This window comes from Lepidochelys kempii, chromosome 11 (genome assembly GCF_965140285.1).
Source record: "Lepidochelys kempii isolate rLepKem1 chromosome 11, rLepKem1.hap1, whole genome shotgun sequence".
NCBI classification, from domain to species: Eukaryota; Metazoa; Chordata; order Testudines; family Cheloniidae; genus Lepidochelys; species Lepidochelys kempii.
In genome coordinates, this window is record NC_136390.1 from 76320074 (window position 1) to 76330877 (window position 10804).

At 50.0% G+C, this 10804-nt stretch overlaps 1 non-coding gene across 1 annotated transcript; it reads right to left on the bottom strand.

Annotated features, from left to right (window-relative positions):
* Positions 1-958: 958 nt before the first annotated feature.
* Positions 959-1040, bottom strand: TRNAS-CGA (transfer RNA serine (anticodon CGA)). The gene has a single exon. It is a non-coding gene; the product is annotated as a tRNA-Ser (tRNA).
* Between the last annotated feature and the right edge of the window lie 9764 nt (positions 1041-10804).

Below are 10804 nucleotides of genomic sequence, written 5' to 3' on the forward strand. Positions count from 1 at the left end.
CCTTCACACTGCCAGGAAGGGAGAGGTGTTATGGAATCTTAGCCCAAAGAGGAACCAGGCCCTGTGTCACCTTCATCCTGGGTTTCAGATGACCCCGAGAAGTTGGGGGGCCACCGGGGCCTAGAGCATGGCCCTGCCACAGAGGCCCCGCCCCCGGTCATCCTCTTCCCCCGAGGCCCCGCCCCCCCACTGTTCACTCCTCTGGCCCCCGAGGTCCCCCTACCTGCCCCTCGCTCCTCTCCGCCTCTTCCCCCAGGACTCCACTCACCCCCTGCTTGCTCCTCTCTGCCCCTTTCCCCGTAGGGGGACTACCGGGGGCCATGGGGCCAGGCACCCGTCCCTTTTCTCTGTCTTCGGTGAGCGGGGGGCAGGGGGGTCCTTGGGGAAGGAGGTGGAGCAGGACAGGAAGAGGCACGAGAAGACGGGGCCGCGGGGGAAAAGGCTGAGGGGGGTTGGGGTGCAGGTTTTGGGGGAGGAGGCGGAGGGGGGATGGGAAGAGGCAGAGCAAGAGCAGGGCATCGGGCTAAGAGGCAGAGGGGAGCAGGGTGCAGGCGGGGCCCCCACTTCTCTGGAGCTTCGCTTCCAGCACTCGAAAGATGACCATGGGCCCACGGGCCTCCGGAGGGGAGACCCGCCCCACATCCCCAGCGTTTCCCCCCCGCATGTACGGCCTTTTGGGGGAGGCTCAGCCTCCCCTGGCCTCTGATACGGGCTGCCCGTGCTCAGTTCCTTCCACGCTCTGGAGAGGAGCAGCACCCAGGGGTGGGGCTGAGCCGGGAGGCGCTGGGTGAGGGGCAGTGGCCTGAGACCGCAGGGACACAGCGTGAGGCACCATCCCAGGCATCCCCATGAAAGGAGCAGAACAGGGTTTACCTGGGGTGGGGAGTGTATGGAGAGCGTCCCAGGGTCGGTGGAGATGTATTGCCCTGGTGAGCAAGTGTGGCAAAAACACAGGCCTCGCTGTGAGCAGGATTTGAACCTGCGCAGGGAAACCCGAATGGATTTCGAGTCCAATGCCTTAACCGCTCGGCCCTCACAGCTGTGAGTGACGTGGCCCCCAGTGGCAGTCTCTACTGGAGCGGCTGGAAGCCGACGGGAGGGAGCTCTCCAGCCTCAACGAGCAGCCGTAGCCATGTTGGCAAGAGAAACTCTCCCAGCACCATAGCACTGTCCACACTGGCGCTTAGGTCCGTGTAACTTGTGTCACTCGGGGGGTGGCTTATTCACACCCCTGAGCCACATACGTTCTACCAACACAAGGGGGAGTGTAGACGCAGCCTTAGCAGAGACGCGATTAAGATCCACTTCCTGGACACTACTGTGCTAATAAACGATGGTCACATAAACACCACCCTATACTGGAAACCTACTGACCGCTGTTCCTACCTACATGCCTCCAGCTTTCACCCTGACCACACCACACGATCCATCGTCTACAGCCAAGCTCTGCGATACAACCGCATTTGCTCCAACCCCTCAGACAGAGACAAACACCTACAAGATCTCCATCAAGCCTTCTTACAACTACAATACCCACCTGCGGAAGTGAAGAAACAGATTGACAGAGCCAGAAGAGTACCCAAAAGTCACCTACTACAGGACAGGCCTAACAAAGAAAATAACAGAACGCCACTAGCCGTCACCCTCAGCCCCCAACTAAAACCCCTCCAATGCATTATTAAGGATCTACAACCTATCCTGAAGGATGACCCAACGCTCTCACAAATCTTGGGAGACAGGCCAGTCCTTGCCTCCAGACAGCCCCCCAACCTGAAGCAAATACTCACCAACAACCACACACCACACAACAGAAACACTAACCCAGGAACCTATCCTTGCAACAAAGCCCGTTGCCAACTGTGCCCACATATCTATTCAGGGGACACCATCCCAGGGCCTAATCACATCAGCCACACTATCAGAGGCTCGTTCACCTGCACATCCACCAATGTGATATATGCCATCATGTGCCAGCAAGGCCCCTCTGCCATGTACATTGGCCAAACTGGACAGTCTCTACGTAAAAGAATATATGGACACAAATCAGATGTCAAGAATTATAACATTTATAAACCAGTCGGAGAACACTTCAATCTCTCTGGTCACGCAATCACAGACATGAAGGTTGCGATATTACAACAAAAAAACTTCAAATCCAGACTCCAGCGAGAGACTGTTGAACTGGAATTCATTTGCAAATTGGATACAATTAACTTAGGTTTGAATAGAGACTGGGAGTGGCTCAGTCATTCTGCAAGGTAACCTATTTCCCCTTGCATAATGACAGGTTTCAGAGTAACAGCCGTGTTAGTCTGTATTCGCAAAAAGAAAAGGAGGACTTGTGGCACAAATAAATTGGTTCGTCTCTAAGGTGCCACAAGTCCTCCTTTTCTTTTTACTGATAAAGTTTGCGGATGATACCAAGATGGGAGGGGTTGCAAGTGCTCTGGAGGATAGGATTAAAATTCAAAATGATCTGCACAAACTGGAGAAATGGTCTGAAGTTCACAGGCTGAAATTCAATACGGACAAATGCAAAGTACTCCCCTTAGGACAGAACAGTCAGCTGCACACATACAGAGCAGGACGTGACAGCCTAGGAAGGAGTACTGCGGAAGGGGATCTGGGGGTCAGAGTGGACCACAAGCTAAATATGAATCAACAGTGTAACACCTGCAAAAAAAGCAAACCTCATTCTGGGCAGGATTAGCAGGAGTGTTGTAAGCAAGATACGAGACGTAATTCTTCTGCTCTACTCCATGCTGATGTGGCCTCAGCTAAAGTATTGTGTCTAAGTCGGGGCGCCATATTTCGGGAAGGACGTGGACGAATTGGAGAAGGTCCAGAGGAGAGTAACAAAAATGGTTAAAGGTCTAGAACAGGGGTTCTCAACCTTTTTCTTTCTGAGGCCACCCACAACATGCCATTAAAATCTCCAGGGCCCAGTGTGGGAGGGGGAGGCTCTGGGCCGGGGAAAGGGGGGAAAACAAGTTTGCATAGGTATAGTTTGACTTCTGTTTTGGGTGGGCAGGGGCCAGTGAGGCTCAAGCCAGCTCCGACGTCGGGGTCTGGGGAGGGTATGCTACATCCACCCCCTGACTCACCTCAGCAGGCCACCCGCCTGTCTGGACTTTGGGGGGGCTACAATCAAAAATTATAACTCAAAGGTGGGGGGGCTCAGCTCAAAAAGTTTGAGGTGAAGGGAAAGGGATAGCTAGGGGCTGTGTGCAGGGGGGTAGCTCAGGGTGCAGGGAGGAGGTAGCTAGGGGCTGTGTGCTCTCAGGGCTCCCCTGGGCTCCCTGTACCCTGAGGGCTCTGCCAGCCAGAAAGCAGCCGTGTCACCCCGCCCAGGAAGCAGCTGTCCCACGCAGCCAGACTCTGGCTTCCCACCTCCGACCTAGCCAGGGGGTGGAGAGAGGAGGTGGTGGAGGGGGGGTGTGGAGCTACCCCAGGACTGCCCTGCTCTTGCACTGTAGTTTGGGAGGGGTGTAACACCCCTGTGTTCCCCCAATTCTGCCCATGGGCTCAGGGCTTCTGTCCCTTGGGGAGCACCGGGGCTCGGGGCTCCAGAATTCAGCCCTGCTGCTACCGGCTTCAGCCCTGTGGGAGGTGCTGGGGTTCGGGCTTTGGATTTTAGCCACGGGTTCATGGACCCCCAGTGGGCCACGAACCCCCTGTTGAGAACCGCTGGTCTAGAAAACATGATCGACGAGAAAAGGTTGAAAGAACTGGGTTTGTTTAATCTGGAGAAGAGAAGACTGAGAGGGGACAGGAGAACAGTTTTCAAGTACATAAAAGGTTGTTAGAAGGAGGAGGGAGAAAAATTGTTCTTGTGAATCTCTGAGGACAGGACAAGAAGCAATGGGCTGAAATTGCAGCGAGGGAGGTTTAGGTTGGACGTTAGGAAAAACTTCCTGCCAGCATAGTTAAGCACTGGAACAAATTACCTAGGGAGGTTGTGGAATCTCTGTCATTGTAGGTTCTTAGCAGGATCAACAGTCACCGCTCAGGGATGGTCTAGATGAGGGGTAGTCAATTATTTTTTGTCAAGGTCCAAATTCTTCATCAATGTACAGTCAGGGGCCAGACTGCAGAGAAAATCATTTAAAAAAATAATAATAACGATAATATGTAAATAACAAGTTTGTGGGGTCCGTTCAAAAGCGTCTGGCAACCCGGATTTGGCCCGTGGTTCGCCTGTTGACAGCCCCTGGTCTAGATAATACAGGAGAATTACGGAGACCTCGGGAATGGAGGTTGTTGGTAACTTTGCCCAAGCCGTTATGGGCTGCTCCTCAGGGCGGAGTGCTCGGAACGGGGGCTCACACTCTGCAGCGGCTGCCCGGCAAGTTTCTGATTCTCGCCCCCTGACTGCAAGGGTGATGCGTGAGGCACCCGGGGGCGCTTTGGCACCAGTGGGTGCGCAGTGCAGGCCGGGGCCCTTTCAAACGCAGCCGCTCCTCCAGAGCGCGGCAGGCGGGCAGGAGTTCGGGCTCCAGCAGCTGACGCTCGCGGCCAGGTTCCAGCAGCAGCTCAGGGAGCTTCTTTCCTGGACTGAGACTAAGGTTGCAGGCTTGTCCCCCTCCCAGCCAGAGGCGGGAAACAGCCCCTGTGGCTAGTGCAGACCCCAGCACTCCTTCTCGGGAGCTCACAGCTGTGCCTGTGAACCTCAGCGTCTTCACCTGTACGTGGCTGGCCTTCCGCGTGGCAAGTCGTGGGTGGGGGTGGGGACAGGCAGCCCCGATGTGCCGAACTGGACGATGCCATGCCGGCACAGCTCAGTATTTGTTGGGTTTTTTGTTTTTCGTCTCCGCTGCTGCCTGACTGCGTACTTCTGGGGCCACATGGTGTCTGGCTGACGGGTCCGTCTGTAACTCTGGTGTTCGTATTTTTGAGGTTCTACTGTACTTAGTCCTGCCTTGAGTGCAGGGGACGGGACTAGGACGGGCCTTCCAGTGCTGTGATTCCATGGACAGGACTAATGTGAGTTTTTTAATCTGACTTCCTGCATTACACCAACAACATGATTTTGTCCAGCCATATGGCAGCAGGGCTCACCATTCTCCCCGCCTCCCCGAACCCCCATTTATCGCCCCCAGCACCCACTGCCTTCCCTGGTTCCACCTCTATCCCCCCCATTGCCCCAGACCCCTTCTGCCTCCCTCTCCAAACCTGGGGCTTGCTGAGAAAAGCGAAACAAAGAAACATGCAAGTATCACTTTTCACAGCACACTGACTAGCTACCTGGGAGGCTGTGAAAAGTGATACTTGTATGTTTGTTAATATCACTTTTCACAAACTCCCAGCTAGCTACTGAGTGTGCTGCGAAAAGCAATATTCAACATACAAATATAATTTTTCATATTATTTGTGAGTCTGAAAAAACCCTACATCAATAAATTACAAGGATTTGGACACGTGTCTGTGCATATTTATTTGTTTTTCCTACAGTTACGTATTTTAGGGAAAAGTGTCAGTGCGGCCACCAGGAAGAATTGGTGGGTCACAGTCCGAGGCCACCAAAAAATGTGTTCGGAGAACCCCTGGTTTAAATGTACTAATAGGCAAAATCCAAACCAGCCATGTCTGCCTGGACCTTTTCAGGCAGGACTTCAGGTATCACCCAAAAGATCTTATTTTTCTTTGGTTCCATGTATACATTTGCTCAGATTTTACTTCTCCATTAAAAATGTAACCAATTCCCAGCTGCCTGGCAAGTGAGAGCTGGCTGAGTTTCCATGGTTCTCCCTGCACCCTTATGGGTGTGCTGCCAAGGGAGCAACACACAGGCCTGCAATGAATCTCAAGTGCCTCTAACTTGCCTAGCTCTTCTCAGCCATTTCTCTTGCTGTGAGCTGCCCTCCTTTTGAGCCCCACCAACTTCCTCACATGCAGGAACAGCAGCAGATTGCCATCTTGGAGCAACAGCTGAGGAAGGCGTCTTTTCTGTCAGCACTAGAGTGGTCTATTGTATTGTGCTCTTCTTAAATAAGCAGGATACTGCGATCGACCAGTGAGCGTGTCTCAGCTTTGTTACGTCGAGTGCTTTAAAAGGGGTGATGCGCTGCACTGTGTGGGCTGAGAAAGATCTCATGTGCTCCCCATCATCAATTCTGAGATTTGCACTGATTGGCATTAAGGCTTTTGGGGTGATGGTTCTATGACTCAAACTCAGTGGCTTTATTTGGTCTACCAGAGTCTGAGGTTGGTGATCTTCGGGGATGGTACAAGCCTTACCTAAGACATTTAAGCGAGTCAGAATGTGGATGGAAGACTCTAGAATGAATGATGTGCGAGTTCCTCCAAGTAACAGGGATAGCCGTCTGCCTCTGAACATAGCTCAATTCTTATTGTGCTTAACACGCTGGAATATGAATGGCTGCTATGGGTGGCTGATCATCTATGAACATCATGTAGTAATTCCTGGTTTTTTAAATTATTGTTTTAGCTGGAGTTTCAGCTGGAGTTTCTTCCTCAGAAGCTGTTATGGCTTTCAAGGCTCTTCGCTTCCTTAATCTTTCTGCATTTGTGATTGTCATAGGATGCAATGGGAAAAATCCAGAAAGACCTGAAAGAAAGATGATTGATATTTATAGCTGGAGTTGCAATATGACTGTTCTAGATGCACAGATTCAAAGGCTAAAAGGGAGCGCTGTGATTATCTCGTCTGACATCCTATATAACACATGTTATAGAACTTCCCCAAAATAATTCTTAGCATATATATTTCAGAAAAACATGCCATCTCAAGTTAAATTGTCAGTGATGGAGAATTCACGACAACGTTCGGTCAACTGTTCCAATAGTTAATGAGACTTTTAGGAAGTGAGAGTAATTGTCTGTCTCACTAACCCTCTAGTGGCTTGAAGTGCCTTTTACTGCTGTCTCGGCCAGCTCAGCCTCTCCATAAATGAGACCCGTTCCCATTTCCTCAAAAAGAACAGGAGTACTTGTGACACCTTAGAGACTAACAAATTATAGCTCATCTTAATTAGCCTTTTACAGTTTGTATGGCAACTCCCACCTTTTCATGATTCTCTGTATGTGTAGATAGATCTGCTTACTATATGTTCCATTCTATTCATCTGATGAAGTGAGCTGTAGCCCACGAAAGCTTATGCTCAAATGAATTTGTTAGTCTCTAAGGTGCCGCAAGTCCTCCCGTTCTTTTTCCGGATACAGACTAACAAGGCTGCGACTCTGAAACATCCCATTTCCTGTGGCCAAAAGAAGGGTGACTGCATATATACATATTCTCAAGGATTCATGCAAAGAAATGAAGAAAGAGTCTTTGGCACTCCAAGTATGCGGAGGATCACCAAGGAAAACCTATTGTCTTTTAAGAGACATAAGCAAATAGTTCAGATTGGAAAACACACTGAGTTACCTAGAAGTTTTTCAACCGGTTTTGTGACATGTGCTCCACAACCAATCCAGTGTTTGATTCTCTCGATGTTCAAGCCAACAAGCTTTTCATTGTGGCTATTTGGGAGTGGGTCATAGCAGCCCACTTGCTCCAAATACTTGCTGTCCCGTGCTCGCTTGTTATATGCGGCCACTATACGGAAGAAGGGTCTGTTGGCACAACCACCAAGAGCCAATCGGATAGCTACGTGTCCTCCATGATAATTCTTCATAAGGAGATGAGCTGAAGGGAAGATCAACAGGTGTCACAATCGATTTGATTATAAACAGATGCGTATAGACGTCGAGCCAAAAAATTCCAAAGGCCTTAGAGAAAAGCTTGGTTTCATTTAAAAATCAAGAAAACTGCTGTAACCTGCCCTTACGCAGCAACAATAGATTATTCTTCATGATGGAATCGAAGTCTGTACCTTGCCAGGACACTGAGGTCTTAAAGCAATTTATTTACAATAAAGATGACAGATTTGCTCTACCAACCCTTAAGAGAGTTCAGCGGTGAAGGCTGCACATTCTCCACTAACTGTGATTGATTTAGAGGGATGCAGAAACTGGGGTCTGTCAGTACAACATGGTGTGCACGCAACCCTTAACAAGCCCTGTCTGCACTTACCAAGGTGCACCATGATGACCCTTGAAAGCACCTGAAAGAGGAAAAAGACCATGAAGGAATCCCCGCCACTCCCAAACACAGAACAAGGGGCTAGCCCACTGCAGCTGTGCCGCTGTAAGTGCTATAGGGTAGACATAGCCTGAGTTGACAGAGACGAGAACCTGAAAGTTATACACCGGACCCTCGCTAGAACACGCGTCTATAGAACACAAATTCTGATAGAACGTGGTTGCGGATCCCAAATTTAGTAACCGTCATTAACTGTCATTGTAACGCGGTCCCCGCTGTAATGCAGTACGCGCTAGAATGCGGGATTTGGCATGGATCCCAAATCCCACATTCTAGTGAGGGTCCAGTGTAGTTTGAAAATCCTGAGGGAAACATGGGAGTTTAGTTGCAAGCCCTGCCCTGGCGCCTGTAGACTCTGTCTCTCATGACCCATGTGCCATGGCGATCCTGGGAATGGAAGTTTCAAAGCACCTGCCCCCACTCCCACTTTTATGCTTTGGGGTTTAGGTAACTTTCAACCTCTTAGGAGCACAGGCAAAATGAAAAGATTTTTTTTTCCCCCCTGGTAGCCCTGCTAGGCATCAGCCTCACTGCCGCACCCTGCCTGCTTTTCTGTTTCAATAGCTTTGTTGCTAGGGCAATGCCAACAAGTGCCACATGAGTACATAAAATCACTTGTCATTTTCAGGTAAGAATTCGTTTCCCCATTATATTGGTGTTCTGAGGATTTGGTATTATTTTATATATGTACGTTAAGGCTGTCAATCACAGTTATCTCACACGATTAACTCAAAAAAATCAATCGCGATTAATCACGCTTATAACAATAGAATACCAGTTGCAATTTATTATATATTTTTTGATCCATTTTCAATACTGATTTCAATTACAACACAGAACACAAAGTGCAGAGTGCTGACTTTATATTATTATTTTTTTATTACAAATATATGCTCTGTAAAAATGATAAAACCAAAAAAATAGTATTTTTCAATTCACCTCATACAAGTACTGAAGTGCAAACTCTTTCTTGTGAAAGTGTAACAAATGCAGTTGGGTTTTTTCTGATTGCATCACTGCACTCAAAAACAAAACAGTTTAAAACTTTAGCGCCTACAAGTCCACTCAGTCCTACTTCTTATTCTGCCAATCGCTAAGACAAAAGTTTGTTTACAACTGACAGGAGATACTGTTGCCTGCTTCTTATTTACAATGTCACCTGAAAGTGAGAACAGGCGTTCCCATGGCACTTTTGTAGCCGGCGTTGCAAGATATGCCAGATATGCTAAACATTCGTATGCCCCTTCATGCTTCGGCCACCATTCCAGAGGACATATTTCCATGCTGATGATGCTCGTTAAAAAAATAAGACATCAATTAAATTTGTGACTGTACTCCTTGGGGGGAGAATTGTAGGTCTCCTGCTCTATTTTACCTGCATTCTGCATATGTTTCATGTTACTGCAGTCTTGGAAGATGACCCAGCACATATTCCTTTTAAGAACACTTTCACAGCAGATTTGACAAAACGCAAAGAAGGTACCAATGTGAGATTTCTAAAAACAGCAACAGCGCTCGGCCCAAGGTTTAAGAATCTTTACAATTTTTTTGTTTTTTACAGAGCAAATATTTGTAATCAAAAATAAATATAAATTGAGGACTGTACACTTCGTATTGTGTTGTAATTAAAATTAATATATTTGAAAATGTAAGCATGCCAAATATTTAAAGTAAATGGTATTCTATTGTTGTACAACCGCACAGTTAATCGTGATTTTTTTTAATCGCTTGACAGCCCCAATATATGTGTGTGTGTGTGTCTATATGTACACACACTATGAAAATTACTTGATTGGGTTGCAGTAATTGTTATTCTTGGATATTAACTGGTTCAGGGACTCCTCAAATCTTGCTGCTAATTGCCCGTGGTTTAAGAAATAGCCGAGAACTCCCGGTTCACAGGACGTGTGTGCGGGTCTCTGTGTGTGTGGGGGTGTCTCTGTGTGTGTGGGGGAGTCTCTGGGTCTGTATGGGGGTGTGTGTGGGGGTGTCTCTGTCTCTGGGTCTCTGTGTGTGGGGGGGGTCTCTGGGTCTGTGTGGGGGGTGTGTGTGGGGGGGGTCTCTGTCTCTGGGTCTCTGTGTGTGTGGGGGTCTCTGGGTCTGTGGGGGTGTGTGTGTGGGGGGAGTCTCTGTCTCAGGGTCTCTGTGTGGGGGGGGTCTCGGTCTCTGTGTGTCGGGGGTGTGGGGGGGGGTCGGGAATTCAAAACCGCTGGTTTTATGCTGCGGCCCGCCCCCGTGGCTGGCCCAGCTCCCGCCGCCGGATCAGGGCGGCCTCGACCCCGGCCCCCTCTCGCGGCTGGCGCGCGGCTACGTGGCGGAGGGGCGGCGCTGCCAGGCCCAGCCGGGCTCCTCCCCCCGCTCCCGCGCACGCCGGCTGAACCCCCCGGATCCGGGCCTCACGGGCCGCCGTAGCGCGGCAGCGGGTCGAGTCCCGCCGGCACTGTCGGGACTGAGCCGTAGCACGCCTGCGCCGTGCGCGCCCGCGTCTCGCGGCCGCTTTTCCCATCGGCCCCCGCGGGAACTCGCTGCCTGGGGACCACTCGGCCGAGGCACCGTCAAGTTCCAGACTTCGGAGAAAACAATAAAAACTAGGAACGATCCTGCTCGTCATGAAACAATCAAAAGATTTCAGGGTCTGCTGGAAAGCAGCGGGTGGCCCCGCTTTGGCCCGCGTCTGCCTGTTGGCTGCCCTGTAACAAC